This window comes from Emys orbicularis, chromosome 1 (assembly GCF_028017835.1).
Source record: "Emys orbicularis isolate rEmyOrb1 chromosome 1, rEmyOrb1.hap1, whole genome shotgun sequence".
NCBI classification, from domain to species: Eukaryota; Metazoa; Chordata; order Testudines; family Emydidae; genus Emys; species Emys orbicularis.
In genome coordinates, this window is record NC_088683.1 from 322189051 (window position 1) to 322210434 (window position 21384).

The following is a 21384-nucleotide window of genomic DNA, read 5'->3' on the forward strand; positions in this document are numbered from 1 at the left end:
CAAGACGCGATAAGTCGAACCCAGAAGTTCGATCGCTCGCCGCCGAACTACCGGGTAAGTGTAGACCTACCCTAAGTATAGTAATTCTAATATGTAAAATAAGACATACATTGACCTGCATTGTTACACTTATGGGCCAGTTCCTTTGGTGGTGAGAAGGAATCCAGCAGTGGTTACCTCAATGCAGCTGTGTCCCTTTACACCAGCTGAGGATATGACCCTATAATCTGAACCCCTGATGTTACAGAAACACAACATTTGGAGGCATGACATTTTAGATAAGCAGTCATTCTGGAGAACTTCTTTCACTATGTCACACTGTCTGGAATGTCTCATGACTGAGTGCCTACCTTAGGGCAAACGGTCAAAAACAGGGCAGACACCCCTAGCTGGTTGTATGTTCTATAATTAGATTTTACCAACGCAGTAACAAATATGGACTCCTGGATCGTTGTATTAGTCACAGACTGTCCTCTTGGGCTCTCCAATCTATCTTGCCACCAAGGCAAGCTGGAAGCAGTGATAAAAGGTCACTTACACCAAAAATCACAAGGTTGCTTCCAGTCCCAAGAGACCAGTCACTTACCCAGATCAATTGGTACCTAGATCTTACACTAAAGACAACACCTGTAGCCAATCCTGTAATAAGCTATCAAAGGTTTATTAACTAGGAAAAAGAAATAAGAGAGTTATTTGCAGGTTAAATCAATCAAACATACACACAAATGAGTTATCTATGGTTCCTAAAGGTGACAGAGATGTAGTAATCTGTCCATTCAGTGTCATTCAGGGTGGACCCAGGTTGACCCTGGGGATCTCTGCTTTAGTTTGTTGTTTGAACTCTCACAGGACTAGAGACACTAAAGAAATGAAAAATTTTATTTTGACCCCGTTTTATCTTTTACATTTGGCCTTTCAGTCCATGAGACAAGCTCTCTTGCATGTAGCACTTCCAAGGTGTGCCATTCTCCAATCCTTTGTATTGTGATGTTCCTTAATGGCCCATTTAATCTTGATAGGACTCCTACCTGGGTGGTGGCACGGGACCATTCCCGTGCCTGGGTTTACAAATTTAGAGCAAACATTTTCAAAGTTATAAAGCAAAACTTACATATTTCCTTATAGCATGGATATAGGCATTACAAACGAGATTAATGCATGCAGCAACTTACAAGCATTTCATAGAGTCTAAACACTAAATAAATTCTTATAAGACTAATACCTATTTTGAACAAAATAACATACAGGTGAGCTGGTTTGGTTTCCAGCTATGAGTCTGTCAGTTCTTAGCCAATGCCTACAGCCTTGGCCAGCGTCACACACTAGTATTTCTCTTTCTTTCTCAATCCAGGTAGGCAGGCACTTAAATGGTCCGCAATACCTTAGTATCTGAACACCTCCTATTACTTAAAAGATGTGCATTCTCTCATTCTTCCTTGCTGTCCCCCAGAAGCAGGACCAGGGTGTGTTTAATGAATTAATTTATGTGAATGAGGGTACTATTAGGGGAAAGCCAGAGTGAACAGGTGTGTTTTACACTTGGCTCTACATGCCAGTCTCTGTCTGTATCTGCCTGCTTCTTGTTTTCTACTTACATTGAAAGCTCTTTGGAGCAGGGACCATCCTTTTGTTCTGGGGTTGTACAGCACCTAGCCCAGTGGGGTCCTGGTGTGTGACTTGGGCTCCTGGGCACCACCATAATACAAATAACAATAATTAATTAATCATGCTGACTTTTTATTAGCACCATGTAACTAAATAGTGCTGCTATTCTGCTGTTAAGGGCTCTATAGGAAATAATTTAAATGTCATTCTTAATAGGCAGTTAGGTTTTGTCCTTTAAATAAAATGTCTGAACTGCCATGAAGAGAGGGGAAGCCTTTAACCTCTATGTAACCCAACACCCAACAACGCTGTATAAACACCACAAAACATCTGTAGGGAAGGAAAAGTTCTTGAGTCTCGCCCTGGAGGTTGCCTCTGAGATGCTTCTGAAGTTTAATTATGCTACTGGCATTATTCCTTGCATGTAACATTTTATTCTGTATGCTTTTGGCAGCCAGAAGAAGAGTATGTTTATCTTAGAATTAAACTGAGTTAGGAGCCAGAGTGTATTCTAGCTTTCATATCACCTGTAACGGGTTATTACAGCAGTGATTAGGGGTCCCAGATTATTAGTTTTTATTATATATATTACAGTAGAGCACTTAGGGGCCCCAATCAAGGATCAGGGCCCCACTTTGCTGGGCCTTATACGCACAAGTAATAAGGCGGTCTCCAGTCCAGAGAGCTCACATTGTAGACTTATGACAAGACACAATGGGTGTATAAGATAGGCATACAGCTGGTGGAAGGGCAGGGTAGCAGACAAACAAGCACATTTTCAGAGTGGGTAGTGACCACGTGCACTGGTTTATCACTCAGTAGGAAAATGAAGAAGATTTAAAATATCACATGGGGCAAAGGGGTATCTCAGCTTCATTGAATTTAAATGTAGTGCTGATGAAAGGAGACAGGCTAACAGCCTAGGTGAATGAAGTCCTCTCTTCAGCTACAGAACAAGTACAGCAGTAGGTCAAGTTTCTCCAGGGTGACCTCCCAAACCTAATGTTCAAGGGGCCACCTGCAGGAGTGAGAAGGTAGTGCCATCTCTGCTCATTCAGTCTTTGGCCTCTCTACTGAGACTGCCCTCGGGGTGCCAACTGGATGCTGGGGTTCCTGTCCTCCAAGCATTGAACTGAAGTAACCAATGCACTTGTAGAATCCATCAGCCTTTGGGTAAAATTTTCAAAAGTGCCTAAGTGAGTTAGGCTCCTAAGTCTCATTTTCAAAAGAAACTCAGGGACTTTGGAGTCTTAATCTCATTGAAAGTCCTCAGTGCCTAAGTCACTTATACACCCTTGAAAATTTTACCCTTATTTATTTTATGTAGATACTTATAGGCTGAACACTTTAATATCTGAACTCTGGGCCTTGGTTCCCTATATGTAAAATGGGTTTAGCCCTTCCCTACCTCACAGAGATGTTGTAAGAATCAAACTCCATCAATGACTGTGAGGGGCTAAAATAATACTGTGATGAGGGCACTGTAAGTAAGTGGGTAGGAGGGGGCGGGGTTTCCATGCCTGAAGGCAGTGAGAAGGTGAGGGTGGAAGAAACAAAAGCGAAGAGCTTAGGAAGAGAGGACAGCTGAGCTGCCGGAAGGGTCAGAGGCACGTAAAGGTGAGGAAGTGAAGTTGAAGCTAAGACAATTAGACTAGTGAAGGGATTTGTTTAAGTGTCCAGACAATATGGTAATGAGAACCTTTATATTACTACTGTAATGAATAGTAAATTATTACACAAAAAATTATGTGAAACCTTTGCACGTAAATACAATTATAAGAGAAGACAGATTAAAAAGTGGACTCAAGCAGATGTTTGAATATACTTTGCTCTTTTGGAAATAATGTTAAAGCGAAGAGCCTTGATATATTAAATTCTCATGTACATGTCTTCATTCCTGTGGTTTAATAATCATAATTAGCTATGAAGGGAAGGCAAATAGTCTCCATCCCACATATCCTCAGATAATAAGAAAGAAGAAGATATTTCAAATGTTGTTAAAGACTTGTAGAGCTGTATATTGCTTAAAACATCCAGAAATCTGAGCCAAGAAATACCCCTTGAGGCTGTAATCAAAAATGTTTTTGGCTCTGCTCTGTGAACAGAATTTTTATTTGATCAACTGCGCTATAGCAACAGAGCTGCAGTTTAGATTCTGGATGCTTGGTTCTAAATGGGCACCTCTCAGCATTGCTAGATACTGCTGCATAGTGAGGCTCTGGGGTAGTGAAAAATGTAACCTTTGGTAACAGTTTTAAGTTAGGCATGAGGACAGCTTTTGAAGGATTTGGATTCTTTGTCTCTCCATTTGCTTTGAAGTTTGCATAACCTACTATTATGAAACAGAATGAATTTGAAGGTTGAAAAAGTGTACATTTTTCACAAAAATCATTTTGTGTTGAAATTTGTAATGTTCACAAAAATGTCATTGAAAATGACATTTGGAAAATGTCAACCAGCTCTACTGTAAATATTTATGTTGCTTATTCTTACTATAAACTCCTATCTCATGGACACCTCGGAGGAAGGGCATCTTAGCAGGGATTTCATAGATTCCACTGCGAGAAGGGACTATTGCCATCCTCTAGTCTGACCTCCTGTATAACACAAAACTCCCCCAAAGTAATTCCTAGAGCACATCTTTTAGATAAGCATCCAATACTGATTTTAAAATTGTCAGTGATGGAGAATCCACCACTACCTTGGGTAAGTTGTTCCAGTGATTAATAACTCTCACTGTTAAAAACTTACACCTAATTTCTCGCCCAGTTTAGCTTGAATTTCTAGCCTTGGACTGTTATTCCTTTCTCTGCTAGATTGAAAAGCCCATTATTAAATATTTGTTCCCTATGTAAGTTCTTACAGACTGCAATCAACTCATCCATTAACATTCTCTTTGTTAAGCTAAATAGATTGAGCTCCTTGCATCTATCACTCTAAAGCATGTTTTCTAATCCTTTAATCATTCTTGTGGATTTTCTCTGAACTTGCTCCAATTTATCAAGATCCTTCTTGAACTGTGGACACCACAGCTCAATGCAGTATGTCAGCAGAAGTTGTGCCAGTGCAAAATATAGAAGTAAAATAACCTCTCTGCTCCTATTTAGATCCCCCTGGTTATGCATCCAAGGATTGCATTAGCCCTTTTGGCCACTTAGAGTATGTCTACACTGCAATTAGACACCCATGTTGACTTGGGCTCAGGCTAAGGGGCAGTTTAATTGCAGTGTAGGTGTTTAGGCTAGGGCTGGAACCTGAGATCTGAGACACTCCTCCCCTCACAGGGTCCTAGAATTGGGCTCCAGCCCTGGCCCAAATGTTTACACCACAGTTAAACAGCCCTTTAGGCCAAGAACCGTGAGCCCAAGTCAGCTGGCATAGGCCAGCTGCAAGGGTCTTATTGCAGTGTAGACATTCCCAGTGTTCCTCTGGGAGCATGTGTTCAGCTGATTATCCACCAAGAATCCAAATCTTTTTTCAGAGTCACTGCTGTCCCACATAGAGTCCCCCGTCCTGTAAGTATGGCCTATGTTCTTGTTTCTAGATGTTGTGACAGACCCAGACCAGTGGGGTACAGGAGTCTGGTAGAGGGCAAATATACTGGTCACTGGATGAGTAGTTTTCTGTTCCCTGAGTGACCAGACCTATTGGGATCCAGGAAGTGGGCGGGCAAAGCCCGCCCACTGCTAAAGGATCCCCCCCAGCCTAAGGGGGGGTCCACAGGACCTGGAGACCAAAAAATTACGGGGGACAACTAATAAAAGAACAGGGACAGGAGTGAGGTCAAAGGGTCAAACGAAGCGAACCAGACGGGGACACCGAGCAGAGAACCCCGGACAGCGCCCACTGCTCCTCGAAGGCGTCAAGGGAGCCAGTGGACGCCGCCCAGAGGAACTCTGCCCGGATACGTGAAAGAACGGAGGACCTGAAATACGCCCCACAGTCACAGGAAACTCCATCGGCCAACCTCCTCACTCTGGTTTTATAGATGGCCAGTTTCACTAGGGCCAGAAGGAGGTTGACCAGGAGGTCCCGCGACTTTGTGGGGCGACGGATAGGGAGTGCATAAATAAAAAGGTGAGGAGAAAAGTGCAACCAAAATCTTAACAAAATATCCGTGAGGAGCCGGAATAGGGGCTGCAGCCTGGCGCACTCCAAGTAAACATGCGCCAGGGTCTCCCTCACGCCGCAAAAGGGGCAGGTGTCTGGGATAGGGGTAAACCGTGCCAAGTACACGCCCGTGCTCACGGCTCCATGAAGGAGCCGCCAACTGATGTCCCCGGTGGGCTTCGGGATCAGAACAGAATAAAGACTGGCCCACCGGGGCTCCTCACCCTCCAGAGGTGGCAGAAGGTCCCGCCACTTCGTATCGGGGCGGGACGCGAGGGTGAGGACATGAAGAACATGGAGCACGAGCGTGTATAGATGTTTCCTTGGCGCGGTCTGGAACAGAACCGGCTGCAGATGGTGCAGCCGGCTCATGGCGAATGGACGGGGAGGGGGCTGGTTGGGTCCACGGGACAGGGGCCCGATGAAAAAGTCTGGAGGGCTCGGACTGGAGGGTGGGCGGGGCGTGTCCTCTCGCAGGACCCGGTCGAGATAGTCCCGAGCAGCGGGCGGCAAAGCGGCCCTCACCTCCTGAAGTACGCGGCGGGGAGTACGAGGTCTGGAGAGCCCCATGCGCTGAGCGAGCGTCAGGGGATCCAGCCAGTCTCCCCGGTCGTAGTCCAGGAGGTCTCCGACTTTGGTGACTTCTGCTAGGACCAACCTCTGGCGCACCATGGGGGACTCCGCCACCTGCACACGAAGCTGGGGGTTGTGTAGCAGGGGCTCCGCGAGGAGATCTGCCCCCACGGTGGCCGCCACGGACCTGGTCACTGAAAACAGTTTCCAGGTCCGGAGGAGGTCCTGGTAGAAGACTGGCAGCTCAGAGAGGCCTCGCGGAAGACCTCTCGGATGGAGACAAAGGAGCTGCCGGTCATATCGGAGCCCTCGGAAGCGGCGCAGGAAGGCGTGCGCCAATACGCTCCATGCCGGACTACCTGCACCATAAAGGAGCCTCTGCAGGGCCTGGAGGCGGAAGACGTGGACCTGAGCATGCAGACACTTCAGGCCCTGCCCTCCCTCCTCCAGGGGTAGATGGAGAACCCCCGCAGAGACCCAGTGCAGTCCTGACCAAAAGAACTCCAGAATGAACGTCCGGAGGGTGGTCAGGAAGCCCGGGGCCGGGACCAGGGTGTTGAGCCGGTACCAGAGCATGGACAGGACTAGTTGATTGAGCACCAGTGCTCTCCCTCGAAGGGAGAGACACCGGAGCAGTCCTGTCCATTTCCGGAGCCGCTCCGACACCCTGCCTTCTAAACCTAGCCAGTTCTCCGGCGGAGACGGATGCGTGGCAGAAAGGTAAACGCCGAGATAGAGCAGCGGACCCGCGCTCCACCGGATGGCCTGAAGCGCGGGTGGGAGGGAGCTTGCCTGCCACCTGTCCCCTACCACCAGGCCAGAGCTCTTGACCCAGTTGACCCGGGCGGAGGAGGCTGCCAAATAGATGGCCTGGCAAGCCTCCACCCACACCAAGTCGCCCGGGACCACGAGGTGCACGTCGTCGGCGTACGCTGGCAGGACCAGCCACAGCTCCGGCTCCCGCAGCACCAACCCTGCCAACCTCCTACGGAGGAGACAGAGGAAGGGCTCGATCGCCAGAGCATACAGCTGGCCCGAGAGGGGGCACCCTTGACATACTCCTCGCCCAAAGCTGACCGGTTCGGTCAGGGTCCAGTTGAGCCTGACCAAACACTCTGCGGAGGCGTACAGCACCTGGAGAAAACCCACAAACTGGGGCCCGAAGCCAAACGCTCACAGAGTGCCCAGGAGATACCTGTGGTCCACCCTGTCGAATGCCTTCTCCTGATCCAGGGACAGGAGGGCGAACGACAGACCATCCCTACACCCGAGTTCCAAGAGGTCCCGGACCAGATACAAGTTGTCGAAGATGGTGCGGCCCGGGACGGTGTAGGTCTGGTCTGGGTGGATCATGTCTGCCAGCACGGACCCTAGCCGCAGCGAGATGGCCTTCACTACGATTTTATAGTCCGTGCTGAGGAGCGAGATGGGACGCCAATTCCGTAAATCGCGGTGGTCCCCCTTCTTCGGCAATAAGGCGAGCACGGCTCGCCTGCACGAAAGAGGGAGGACCCCGCCCTGCAAGGACTCGGCCCAGACGGTGACAAGGTCCGGGCCGAGGACGTCCCAAAACACACGGTAGAACTCCACGGTCAGCCCGTCCATGCCCGGAGATTTATTGGTGGGCATGCGGCAGAGGGCTTCCGAGAACTCGGCCAGAGTGAGAGGCAGCTCCAGCCGGTCTCGGTCGCCAGTGCTGACCGTCGGGAGTTCATCCCAGAGCATTCTGCAAGCGTTAGGATCAGTCGGATCCGGGGAGAAAAGGCCTGCGTAGAAGGCCCTGGCCCTCCCGCACATTTCCACCGGATCCGTGAGGGGGGTGCCGTCCTCTGCTAGAAGGCAGGTGACGTGCTTCTTGGCCCCCCTCTTTTTCTCCAAGGCGTAGAAGAAGCGGGAGCCGTGATCCATCTCCCGAAGGAGGCGGATGCGGGATCGAACAAAGGCACCTTGGGCCCGATGGTCCTCGAGGGTCCGGAGCTCTTCCCGCTTCTCCCGGCACGCTCCGCAGAGGGATGGATCACCGGGGCTGGTGGCCAGACGCCTCTCCAGCTCTAAGACCTCCCGTTCCAACTGCCCTATCGTCGCATCCCTCTGTCGGCTGGCGCCCCGGGTGTAATCACGGCAGAAGAGCCGGGCGCGCACCTTCCCCAGGTCCCACCACCGCCGCGCCGAGGGAAAGGCACGCCGCTGCCCTCGCCAGGCCAGCCAGAACTCCTGGAAGGACGCCACGAAGCCCACATCCTCCAACAAGCTATTATTAAAGTGCCAATAGGCCGGCCCCGGCCTCTCCGCGCAGAGAGAGGCTGTCATGGTGGCTAGATGGTGATCTGAAAAAGGGGCCGGCCGGACGCTGGAGGAGTGGGCCCGGGAAAGATGGAAGCGTGACATATAGATGCGGTCCAACCGGGAGTGGTACGACCGATGGACCTCCACCCGGACAAAAGTGAATGTCGAAACGTCATCCGGGTGGTGGTTGCGCCAGACGTCCACCAGGGAGTGATGTTCGACGATCTCCCGGAGGACATCCGCGGCGGCCGGGTGCTGCTCGGTCCCCGAGCAGTCCCGTTCCTCAAGGGTGGCGTTAAAGTCCCCGCCCAGGACCAGGCACTCGCGAGGATCCAAGGTGCCGAGGAAGGCGGACGCCTGCTGATAAAAACACAACCTCTCCGGGCCCAATGTCGGGGCGTAAACGTTGATGAGATTAACCACAAGCCCCTCCATGCGGACCCGGAGGTGCAGCAGGCGGCCTGGCACAGCCTCGGCGACCCCCAGCACCTCGGGCCGTAGGTCAGGGGAGAACAGGGTTGCCACTCCAGCCGTACGAACTGTGAGATGGCTAAAATAGACCCTGTCCCCCCACTCCAGCCGCCAGCTAGCTTCAGCGGCCAGATCCGTATGGGTCTCCTGCAGGAAAATCACAGAGTATCCCCCCTCCCGAAGGAAGGAGAGCACCTGGCTCCTGCGGAGACCCATCCTACAGCCCCGGGTGTTTAATGTTGCAAAGGTGATCGGTGCCATAAGGAGGGCTGGGGGGGATCCTCGCCGGCAGAGACGCTCACGGCCTCCATCGGGCCGCGCAACAATCCGTGACCTACCCCATGGGCGATTAAGGAGTCACAGAAGAGGCGGACCCGTTGGTAGGCCGCAGCGGCCTGCCTCCCGGTCCTCTTACCCTCCCCCATGAGGGCCCTCGCAGCCCGGAGGATCTGATGAAAATCCCCCCATCGCTGGAGTGCAAGCTGTACCTTGTTGCGGGAGCCACGGACGTCCTCAAGGAACTCCCGTAGCTCCTCTCTCAGCGTATGGGGGGGTGGGGTCACTGATCTATGGCTTTCCCCCAGTGGGGCCCCTGTCACAGCCCCGTGGCCCACCGAGACGGGCAAGCAGGGGGCAGACCCTCGATGTGGCGTCCGATGGGCCGACGCCACGTGGCTCGCCTCAGATCCTGGCTCAATGGGGGGCGGCGGAGGGAAAATAGCAGCCCCTGGTGGGTCGGGACAGGGAAAAATAAAGGCCGCTCCTTGGGGGTCATCCTCTGGGATATAGAAGGAGACAGCCCCAGGGGCGGCAAAAGCATCACGGGAAGTGGAGGGGACAGGGACGGGGTCACTGTCAGGGGTAGGGCTGGAATCAGGAATAGGGACAGGGGAAGGGGCGATATTGGGATCGGGGGTCCCAGCAGCCAGGCCACTGGGTGGGGGGGGTAACACCCCGCAAATGGGCTCAGGGATTTGTGGGGAGGGAGGTGGGCCCTCGGCGATGCCGGGCTCGTGCTCCAAGGCAGATGGTAAGGCCACGGCATCCATAGGTGGAGAATCAACGACGGGGCCCCCACCCAGGGAGGAGGTCGGCTGCCCCTCAGCCACGAGGGAGTCCCCTGGCGACTCAGGTCCCGGTTGCATGGCACTGGCCGTCGCCTCAAGAGGCTCGGCGGCCGCTAGCGGGGTGTCATCTGCAGCCGGGTTGGTGGAAGAGTCCAGGGGCTCCTCGGAGGCGGGAGCGGAAGCAGTGGGTAAGGGGACAGAACATGGGGAAAGGGGGGCTGAGGCGAGGTCGCTCAGATCGAGGCCCGCTGGCAGAGGGTCGTCCTCCCCCTGGGTAACCGGGGTCAGACCCAGGGCCTCGATCTCCTCATAAATGGAGGGGAGATCACCTTCCACAACCCCAGGGCTCTCCCCGCCTGCACCCGAAGCGACGCTCGCCTTGGTGCATGCAGGGGCTTCAGATTGTAAGGGGGCGAGAGGGGCTCCATCAGGGGCTTCCATAGGAAGGGACACCGGAGGAGGGGTAGTGCTTTCCTCCGATGCTGCCACGTCTTCCCTAGCCGGTAATGGTGGACAAAACCCACCCGGGGGCAAAGCGGAAGGCTCAGCATCGGTGCCCCCCTTCCTGGTCTTCCGGGGGGCTACCGCATCATATGGAAGGAGTGGAGCTCGAGCCTTCCGCTTGCCCCGCTTCCCCTGTACTAAGGACCAGCCCTCCATGGCATCATCCGGGGGTTGGCTAACAGGGGTCGGGTCAGGGAGCAAGGACGAAGGCTCAGGGACTCGGGGAGGCAATGGTGGGGCAGCATGTAGGAGGGAGGAGCCACCCTGGGGCATGCCCTTTTCTATGCCCGGCGGTATCCCTACCTCACCCTCCTCCACAGGCCTCGCCAGATCGCAGGCGGCAGAGGCGGGGCCCTCCCGCTCGTCTGGGCACACTAGGGGAGATACCCCTTGGGCCCGAGCGGGAGCGTTGTTGGGCCGGAAAGGAGGAGGGGCGGCTTCGGGCGCCGGGCAGCCAGGGGCGCCGGCGATGACGGGGCCGGCGCCCTGCCGGGGCTCGGGGGTCCCGGATGCCCCTCCGTGCCGGGCCAAGGGGCAGTCCCTCCGGACGTGCCCCATCGCCCGGCAGAGGTAGCACCGGGCCTCCCCCGTTGAATAATGCACCCGGTAGCGGGCCCCCTGGTAGGGGACCAAGAAGGACCCCTCGAGCGCCTCACCGTCACGTGCCGCCGGCGGCAGTTGTAACTGTACCTGCCGGCGGAACGAGAGGACATGACGGAGGGCGGGGTCTTTGCAGCCCAACGAGAAAGGGCTGACCACGGAGATCGGCCTCCCCAGGGTAGAGAGGGCAGGTAACAGGGCGGCATTAGGAAGGAAGGGAGGGACAGAAGTCAGGACCAGTCGGGCGCCCAGGTCTTCTAGCGGCTCCAGGGGGACGAACACGTCCCCCACCGCCAGGCCCTTCTCCACCGCCTCCTGGGCGGCGGCCTCCGATGCTAGGAAGAAGACGACCTTTCCGTACATCTTGGAGGCCGCCACAATGGCCGTGGGCCCCACCACCCTCGTCAACGCCCGCACGTAGGTTTCCACGTGGGGCGAGGCGGGTACCAGGAGGCAACGGACGCCGTGCTTCCTAGTCAAGGTGGGGAAGGGGCCCCGGCCACTATAGATGGTAGCAGAGGCGGTGGTTGATTGAGATGATGATGCAGCGGCAGGCGGGGGGGCCGCCGCTACCTGGGCATATGCCCTGGGGGCTGGGGGAGGGACACCTACAGAGCTGGTGGAGGGAACAGCGGGGAGGGATGCCGCGGCCGATGGCGGGGCCGTGGCAGTGGGGGCAGCCCCCGCCATGGAGGGCCTGGCCTTCTTGGCGGGGCCTTTACCTTTCTTTGTGCCCTGGCCCTTCCTGCCGGCTGGGGGGGCTCCCCCAGAGTCAGAGGGAGCGAGGGACGTGGTAGCAGCGGAGGTCACCTCGGTATCTGTCGCTGCCGGTGCTCCAGCAGGGGCGTTAGCAGGTGGCACGGCAGCGGTGGTTGAGGTAGAGGCTAGGGGGGACGATGGTGGGGCGGGTGGAGGAGGGGCAGCAGGGTCTGCCCGAGAGGTCCCACTCGCCTCGTCCCCTGCCATAATGAGGACGGGGGCAGAACAAACACCGGAGGGGGCAGGGAGAGGGGAAGCAGGTCGACCACTTCTCCCCGCTAGGCTGCAGGCAGGGGAGGAGGGCGCCAAAAAGGGGTGGGCTGGATGGGAGTGGGACTATCAAGGGCTAGGGGTCAGTCACTGACTCGGGGAGGGTTTCCGGCTCCTCTAGTCGCACCAAGGAAGGGGGAATATAACAGCATTGGGGGGTGCAGTGAGACAAGGTCAAACTAAAACGGGAAGGGGCACAAGCGCAAGGGAGGGGACATGGGCGCACGAGGGGAGGGGCTAATCAATGCAAGGCGACCGCAGGGGAAGGGGAACCATCAGGCTGGGAGTGGGGCAGAGGAACCACGGGGCTAGCTTCAGAGGCTGGGGCGGGTCAAACAAACAAAGGCTGCAGAGGGAAAGGGCGGGGCAGGCAAACAAGCTGGAGCTAGCGAGGGGCTGGGACAAAGGGGAGGGGTAAAAGGCAGCAAGGGGCAAATGCGTAGGCAGCAGGGGCGAAGCTGGGGGCTTGCTGCAGGGGGGAGGGGGTCAGTCCAAAAGGGGGGGGGCACGTGCACCCACGTGCGCTTGCAATGAAAATAAAGTCTTTTAAGGTTGGCTGCTGTTTCAGGCCCAATGGTGGCAACAGGGCGTGGCAAGCCTAGGTGAGCAGCTGAGTCCCAGAGGTAGGAGTTCGAGGCAGATGGTGAGTAGCCGGTGGGGGTGGTGGAGGGGGCAACGATGATGGTGGTGGTGGGGGTCGGGGGGGACACAGATGGACCAGGGGGCAGGCTCCACGCCACACCCCCTGTGTCCCCACAAACACAGTCTAGACCCCCACCACAAGAGCACAGTTCAAAAGTTACTCAGTCCATAAGGGCCCCCTCCACGGTGGTCTGTGGAATTCCTACGCGCTCCCCCACTGGTAGATGGTCTTCTTCTTCTCCTCCTCCTCGGGGCTTCAGCAGCTCCCAGCAGCAAACACAGCAGCTCCAGGCAGCAGTCCAGTGGCCAGCAGGAAGGACCCCTCTCAGGTGGAGATGGTGGTGGTGGTGTCCACAGCAGCAGGAGCAATGGCTGGGGTTTCTCCCTCCCCTCTTCTGGGGAGTGGGCTAGCAGCCCCCCCCCCCCCAAGGGGCTGTAACTGGAGCAGCAGCAATCAAGGGTGCGGGGGGTCTAGCAGCCAGCCAGCAAGTAGGTAGCAGAGAAGGGGGGGGGGGTTCTGGCCCAGCCAGGGGAGTAGCTGGAGCAGCAACAGTAGCTGCAGTTGTAGGGAGAGCCCAAGGCCTAGTAGCAGGAGGAGCAGGCCCCTACCTTCCTCCCTCCAAGCCAGAGGGCTACAGGAGAGTGATCTATGGGACAGATCTATTAGTCCCAGGTCAAGCAGGGTTTCTGTTCCCTGAGTGACCAGAGCAGGGGCTGCACTAGAGTAATCAGGAACCTGCTAGAACCAGCTAAGGCAGGCAGGCTAATTAGGACACCTGGAGCCAATTAAGAAGAAGCTTCTAGAATCAATTAAGGCAGGCTAATCAGGGCACCTGGGTTTTAAAAGGAGCTCACTTCAGTTTGTGGTGTGAGTGTGAGGAGCTGGGAGCAAGAGGTGCAAGGAGCTGAGAGTGAGCTGCTGGAGGACTGAGGAGCACAAGTGTTATCAGACACCAGGAGGAAGGTCCTGTGGTGAGAATAAGGAAGGTGTTTGGAGGAGGCCATGGGGAAGTAGCCCAGGGAGTTGTAGCTGTCATGCAGCTGTTACAGGAGACACTATAGACAGCTGCAGTCCACAGGGCCCTGGGCTGGAACCCGGAGTAGAGGGCGGGCCCGGGTTCCCCCCAAACCTCCCAATTGACCTGGACTGTGGGTTCTTCCAGAGGGGAAGGTCTCTGGGCTGTTCCCCAACCCACATGGTGAATCTCTGAGGCAAGAAAATTCGCCAATAAGTGCAGGACCCACCAAGATAGAGAAGGAACTTTGTCACAATGTATATATTTCTATTTAGCCATATTAAAACGTACGTTATTTGTTTGTGCCCATTTTACCAAGTGATCCAGATCACATCATTTGAGTGACCTGTTCTCTTCATTATTGACAACTTCCCCAATTTTTGAGTCACTTGCGCACTTTGTCAGTGATGATTTTGTTTTCTTCCAGGTCATTGATAAAAATGTTAAATAGTGTAGGGCAGGGGCAGGCAAACTTTTTGGCCTGAGGGCTTCATCGGGTTTCGTAAATTGTATGGAGGGCCGGTTAGGGGAGGGGGTCGTGGCCCCGCTCCCATCTGCCTCCCCTGGGACTCCTGCCCCATCCAACCGCCCCGTTCCCTGACGGGGCCAAGAACAGATCCCAGCAGGACTCTACTAGAAACATACCTACTCAATGACGGTTCCCTGTTTACAAATGCATTTTGAGACCCATCAGTTAGCCAGCTTTGAATCCATCTAATATGTGCCATGGTAGTGTTATGTCTTCCTAGTTTTTTAATCAAAATGTCATGTGATACCAAGTTAAATGCCTTACAGAAGTCTAAATATACTACATCAACATTATTACCTTTTATCAACCAAACTTGTAATCTCATCCAAAAAAGATATCATTAGTTTTGAATGAGAGGTTGGTAGCTATTAAAAACTGCTATGCCAAGTTGCCAGAGGCAGTCATTTGCAGAAAACTCAGGAACTATACTACATATTATTGAGCAGTGGCCACTATTAACTAACTAACATTTACATATATATGTAGCACTCTTGTACCAGTGGCTTGGTGAATTGGGGTACATGGGAATTCCGTACATGGAAACAAGTGTGGTGTGGGCACTGATATAGTTGGTGGGAGAGTAGAATGAAGGAGATAAGATACATGGATGTAAGAGAGGCTCTATACGGCTCTGTTCTTGAAGGTGAGGGCAGGAAGTTTCAAGTGAATGCAGTATAAAAGGCTGAGCCAGTAGGAGGATGTAAGTAGATGAGTGACCTGCCAAGGAAGATCATGCTAAGTGGCTGCAGATAATTTAATCTCTTACATGGTACACAGCATTTCAGTCCCCTAGATCCAAACCTCCAGTGCTCAGGTGTAAGGCAGAGGAGCATTTATAGATTTTTGTGTGTGTGACTTTGCCACCTTTCCCATGCCCCTCCCTCTCCAAGGGCATCAGAGAAGCAGACTCTTCCTCACATAGAACATGACTGAAAGGTGAGGTAGGAATACAGTAAAACTAAGCACTAGGGGAATGCAGAAGTAATACTTCACAATTCTACCGTATACGTTTGGGGCACAAGTTTGAAAACGTTGACCACAAAGTTAGGTACCTAAAGTTGTATTTAGGCACATAAATAAGTGGCCTGAGTATCCCACTGGTACCAATCAAAACTTGCTACCCTCTAAATGCTGGCCTGTTTATAAATATCCTTGTCAAGCAGTCACCATCTGAAATAGAGGTGCACATATAGCAAAGTAAGAGAGCTGGAAACATACTGATGACTGGACAAGCTCTTTCTCAGCTATTTGCCTCAGGGCTTTGTTTGAAAGAAACAAAATAGAATGTCCTAAGATGATAGCATACTTCTAGTCAGAAATACTGATCTTGGCTTAGTAGTTGAAGTCACATGACATGGGGCTGGGATTACAGAAGGTTATAGACTTCTCGGTCATTCTGCACAGGTCTGTGGACAGCATGGGCTAATGGGTCAGTAGCACAGGTCTAGACAGGGATCCATTTTTTTGTGCTGGGGAGGTGAGGATGGGAAGGTGATAGAACTGTACAGCCCCCATTCCCAAGTAATTCTCTGTAACAGTGTGTGGGTTTTTCTGTTGACGGATGATGAAGCCCAGCACAGAGCTAACCCACTGCAGCAGGTGATGCTCATTAACTCCAACCGAGATACAAAGGAGGTGGGAATGGTTTTGAGTGGAAGGTTTTGAACAGATGAGCCTCTATTTGCAGGAGAAAGCTTGGGCTGGCATTTGTTATGATACTATTTGTTTCTTTGTAAATGAAGCCAAATCCCTGGAAAGGCATAAGTTGAGGCTCTAGAGAGCTTGGGTGGGAAAGCCACCTACAGTACTTCCCATCTGCCCCCTCCCCTGATGGTTGATGCCCCCTTTACCTTTCCTTGAGAGCGTAATGGGGCTGCTGGACTTTAAGTAACAATAGGTGAAATATTGTGTCCCAACACAGAATTTAGAAATGAGGTTTATTTGCCTGGGGATTAGTCTCGCAAGTGAAGTGCTGCACACCTGGTAAACGGAGTTATTTAAAACAGGACTGGACAGAGCACTGGATAATATATTCCAGGGAACAATCCTGCTGTGACCAGGGGCTGAATTGCTCCCCTCATCTCTTCCATTGCTCATTTATGTGATATCTGTCTACAATGGATTTGCACATCAACTCCAGGTTTCTGCTACAGTGATTGGGATTAACAACATTCACACTTCACCATTAGGCTTCAGTCTTAATACACTGAAAAAGAGACAGTGCAATGCTTCACATTCAGGTTTTTTTGCAACCATAATATCTAAAAACATAGGGCCAGATTCTGGTCCCTGCTCCATCCAGCAGCGCAAAGCAGCTGGAAAGCTCATCTGCCTGAGGATTCCCTTTGTGCATAGAAACCCTCACCTATAGTAGGGCTGACAGAGCAGTTCCTATTTCCCCATCCCTGTACCACGAGGCCAAAGCAAAACAGGCATAGAGTGCAGCTACACCTGGATGATCTGGAGCTGCTGGAAAAACCCCTTGGGACCATGGACAGCTGTGGGTAAGCAGCCTAACGCTCTAACTTACACCAGATACTGGACCAGTCCCAGACCAGCTCCAGGACTAGAGGATCATAAAAGTGGTTTAGAGCCACCTTTCCCTCCTCCCCAGGTCTTGTATAAAATGCACGTTGGCTGGACCTGGGAAGCTAGTCCAATGCAAGTTTCAGTTTGTCAGGAACTGAAGGGACCTGAGAGGAGTGTCAGAATCGTATCTGGCCCATTTCTGATCACTGTGACCATTGCAAGACACCATCTAAAGCAGGCATCTAAATCTCCAGTAAAAGGGAATTCTGTTTTTTTTTTTTTTTATATTTGTCCTCTTACAAAAGGGCTCCATGGCACCCTTCTGTAGGTCCCATCCACGCTGTACAAAATGCCATCATGGGCAGGGGGGACCCAGTTACAATATGGCAGTCCGCCAATATGATCTTTCTGGGTAGCTGAGAATGAACAGTGTCTCCAAACCATACAGCCCTGCAAAGCCCAATCGTAACGTGATTCAGAATTTAAACAGGGCTCAGCTCTGTGCACACTGCAAGACCAAACCAAGTGTTTTAACCATGTTGGGGAAACTACTGGATTGAAACTTGGTGCCCAGTCATTTGTGTACAATGTAAACTGGGGCAACAAGGGCCAAACTGAGTAAAGGCCAGAAGATGCTACTTTATTAACACTGGCTCCTTGCAGTGCATTTAACAGGTCTAAAAAGCATTGTCCCCATGTTTAGAAAAATGAGCCTAGTCACTACTTTTTAAAACCATTGTAAAAGCTGGCAAGAGATAAGGTACATACATGAAGGATGCCCTGGGGCAGTGGCAGGCTCCACAACTCGTTGTGTAACTTGTCAGGGCGGTGAATTGCACTGACAAGTTACACAAGCTTTTACAGCCGCAGTGAATTTGATCCTTCTCTTCTAAAATAACAAGTCACAACAACATAATCACAAGGTCGGGTCACATGGCACAAATGACAACATACAGTAGCAAATGTTAGTGGGTTTTTTCATATAAGATGGGAGTGATGACAACGGAGTGAGTTTAGGGTGGGGCCCTCTGCTGCTTGCCAGAAGGGAAAATAACATCTTCCGAAGCATTCCTGTCATTTTCTCTGAAGCACACTGGGACTTCTCAAACTCTGCCAGAGCTGTTAGAGCTGCTGCATTTCAGAACCTTACAAAGCCCGAGGCGAGGTTACTCTGGAGCTATAACTCCTTTGGTTATAATCTTGTCAGACTTCACCAGCTGAGCTGGACTGGGGAAGATTAAGGCAAGATCATTGCCTGACACAACTGTGGGCAGCAGGGCATGACCTAATTGATTGCTGCTAGCCAGCTACCTGCTGGAGGGCATTGGGCTGCCTTATGTGGCAGAAAGATTAAGGTCTCGGGAGTGGAAGATGGCAAGAGTCCATCTTGGGAGGGAATGTTGGAAGGAAGAGTCTGTTCAGCTAGAAGAAGAGCCACCAGGTGTTTTTGGCCTGGGCAGAATTTTTGGGACCAGGGTCCAATTTTACCGTAATGCATCTGAGAGTATAGACTTGGGGAGTTGGTGCTTGGACGAAAGGCCTCCCACCGATACCTAGGTGCTGCAAGAAGTGATATTGATGATTTGCTAGTTGACTTTCTTCCCTCTGTCAGTACTGAGCCAGTCCCCCTCCAAGGTGATATGAGCTGCTGGGTGCTCAGTACTTCTTGGAAAAATAGGTAATGTATTTATAGAGCTGGTCAACATTTTTTTGGTCAAAGCTTTTTCAATGGAAAATGGCTTTTCAAAATCGTATTGCCTGACTTTTTTTGTGAATGAAGAATTCTGTTTCCATTTGAATTGAAATGTTTCATTTCAATTTTTGGTTCTCTCCTCACCCCACTTCTCTCCTTTTTCCCAGTGGAAAGTCAGAAAGTTGCGGGGGAACCAAAACCAACAAATGTGTTGTTGCTTTCAATATTTGTCATGGGAAATTCTTACTATTTTTCTACCGAACCTACTGTGACATACTAGGGTATAATCCAGACTAATGAGCAGTTGTATCCCTGCAACCTTGGATGCCCTTTACAATGCCTTGCTGAAGCAGCTCCCCAACTGGAGTATTCACAAACAGCCTTCCAACATGAAAGCAACACTCTGAGTGTCTGTGTGTAACTGCAACCTGCCAGCCACACTTGGGTGACACTCTGGCGCTGACCAGCCTTGGTTATACTGCAGGGTGACCCCAAACACACCCCCAGTCTTAGATCCCCCCTACCCTCCCAGAAATATATGTCCTGTACTGCCTACCCAACTCAACCAACTATGTTACATTCCAAGCAAAGTTTTCTCACCACATGCTTTCAGCAGTCTTACTGGCCAAATCTTGTAGGTCAGGACCCTTTCTCCCAGAGTCCAATGGAGGCCTCCTATGTTGCTTCAGGTGCAGTGATTGTGATGGGCAGGGAGAGAGAGGGGTGTCTTGAGGGGGTTTGTCCCCCCTTTTTATAGTTTCAGTCCCCCTCTCGAAAAACATTTCCAGCTGGGCACCAGGAGACAAATAGTCTATGGGGAAGGATGCTCTCTATTGCTTTTTTCTCACCTGTTTGAGCTTCCTTTGTTTCCCCTCCTGCTTGAAGTCTTTGCTGCTTAAATGCAAATTAAGCAGAACTCACATTCCTTTGTTTAGGTCAGACCTGTTTGCCAACCTTAGTTTGGGCAGGACTGTGGGTTTTGGAACATGTGTTAATAACATCATAGAGGGGAATCTTATACCTTCACATACAATGCTGGTGGTCACAGTGAATCCAGGGCAATGGGATTGGATACGAACTGAGAGAGCCCAGCTTTTAGAAGTAAGGGCTTTCTTGTCTTATCAAAAAGTCTCCTAGATCTGGTTTACAAAACTTGTACCTACTCTATCATATTTGATCTAGTTGACTGTGACATGAGTACTATTCAGAGAGTTTCCATTTTTCCTAGTCTTTCTGAACTCTCTCTATTTCTAGGGTGCCCATCCCTGTGGTATCTAGGCACTACATCTTCTGTGCCTAGCTGGGTGTGTACACCTGCCAACACCATTCCTCTTCCTGTTCTTAGCTTCCCACTTCTCAGGGCTTTCTACAGCACCAGTCACCATGGGATCTCAAATGTGAAGTTGCGGAACTATTAACTAAGGTTTGTAACCTGTCCTTTAAATCGGCTTCGGTACCCAATGACTGGAAGTTAGCTAATATAACGCCAATATTTAAAAAGGGCTCTAGAGGTGATCCCGGCAATTACAGACCGGTAAGTCTAACGTCGGTACCGGGCAAATTAGTTGAAACAATAGTAAAGAACAAAATTGTCAGACACATAGAAAAACATAAACTCTTGAGCAATAGTCAACATGGTTTCTGTAAAGGGAAATAGTGTCTTACTAATCTATTAGAGTTCTTTGAAGGGGTCAACAAACATGTGGACAAGGGGGATCCAGTGGACATAGTGTACTTAGATTTCCAGAAAGCCTTTGACAAGGTCCCTCACCAAAGGCTCTTACGTAAATTAAGCTGTCATGGGATAAAAGGGAAGGTCCTTTCATGGATTGAGAACTGGTTAAAGGACAGGGAACAAAGGGTAGGAATTAATGGTAAATTCTCAGAATGGAGAGGGGTAACTAGTGGTGTTCCCCAAGGGTCAGTCCTAGGACCTATCCTATTCAATTTATTCATAAATGATCTGGAGAAAGGGGTAAACAGTGAGGTGGCAAAGTTTGCAGATGATACTAAACTACTCAGGATAGTTAAGACCAAAGCAGATTGTGAAGAACTTCAAAAAGATCTCACAAAACTAAGTGATTGGGCAACAAAATGGCAAATGAAATTTAATGTGGATAAATGTAAAGTAATGCACATTGGAAAAAATAACCCCAACTATACATACAACATGATGGGGGCTAATTTAGCTACAACGAGTCAGGAAAAAGATCTTGGCGTCATCGTGGATAGTTCTCTAAAGATGTCCACGCAGTGTGCAGAGGCAGTCAAAAAAGCAAACAGGATGTTAGGAATCATTAAAAAGGGGATAGAGAATAAGACTGAGAATATATTATTGCCCTTATATAAATCCATGGTTCGCCCACATCTCGAATACTGTGTACAAATGTGGTCTCCTCACCTCAAAAAAGATATTCTAGCACTAGAAAAGGTTCAGAAAAGAGCAACTAAAATGATTAAGGGTTTAGAGAGGGTCCCATATGAGGAAAGATTAAAGAGGCTAGGACTCTTCAGTTTGGAAAAGAGAAGACTAAGGGGAGACATGATAGAGGTATATAAAATCATGAGTGATGTTGAGAAAGTGGATAAGGAAAAGTTATTTACTTATTCCCATAATACAAGAACTAGGGGTCACCAAAAGAAATTAATAGGCAGCAGGTTTAAAACAAATAAAAGGAAGTTCTTCTTCACGCAGCGCACAGTCAACTTGTAGAACTCCTTACCTGAGGA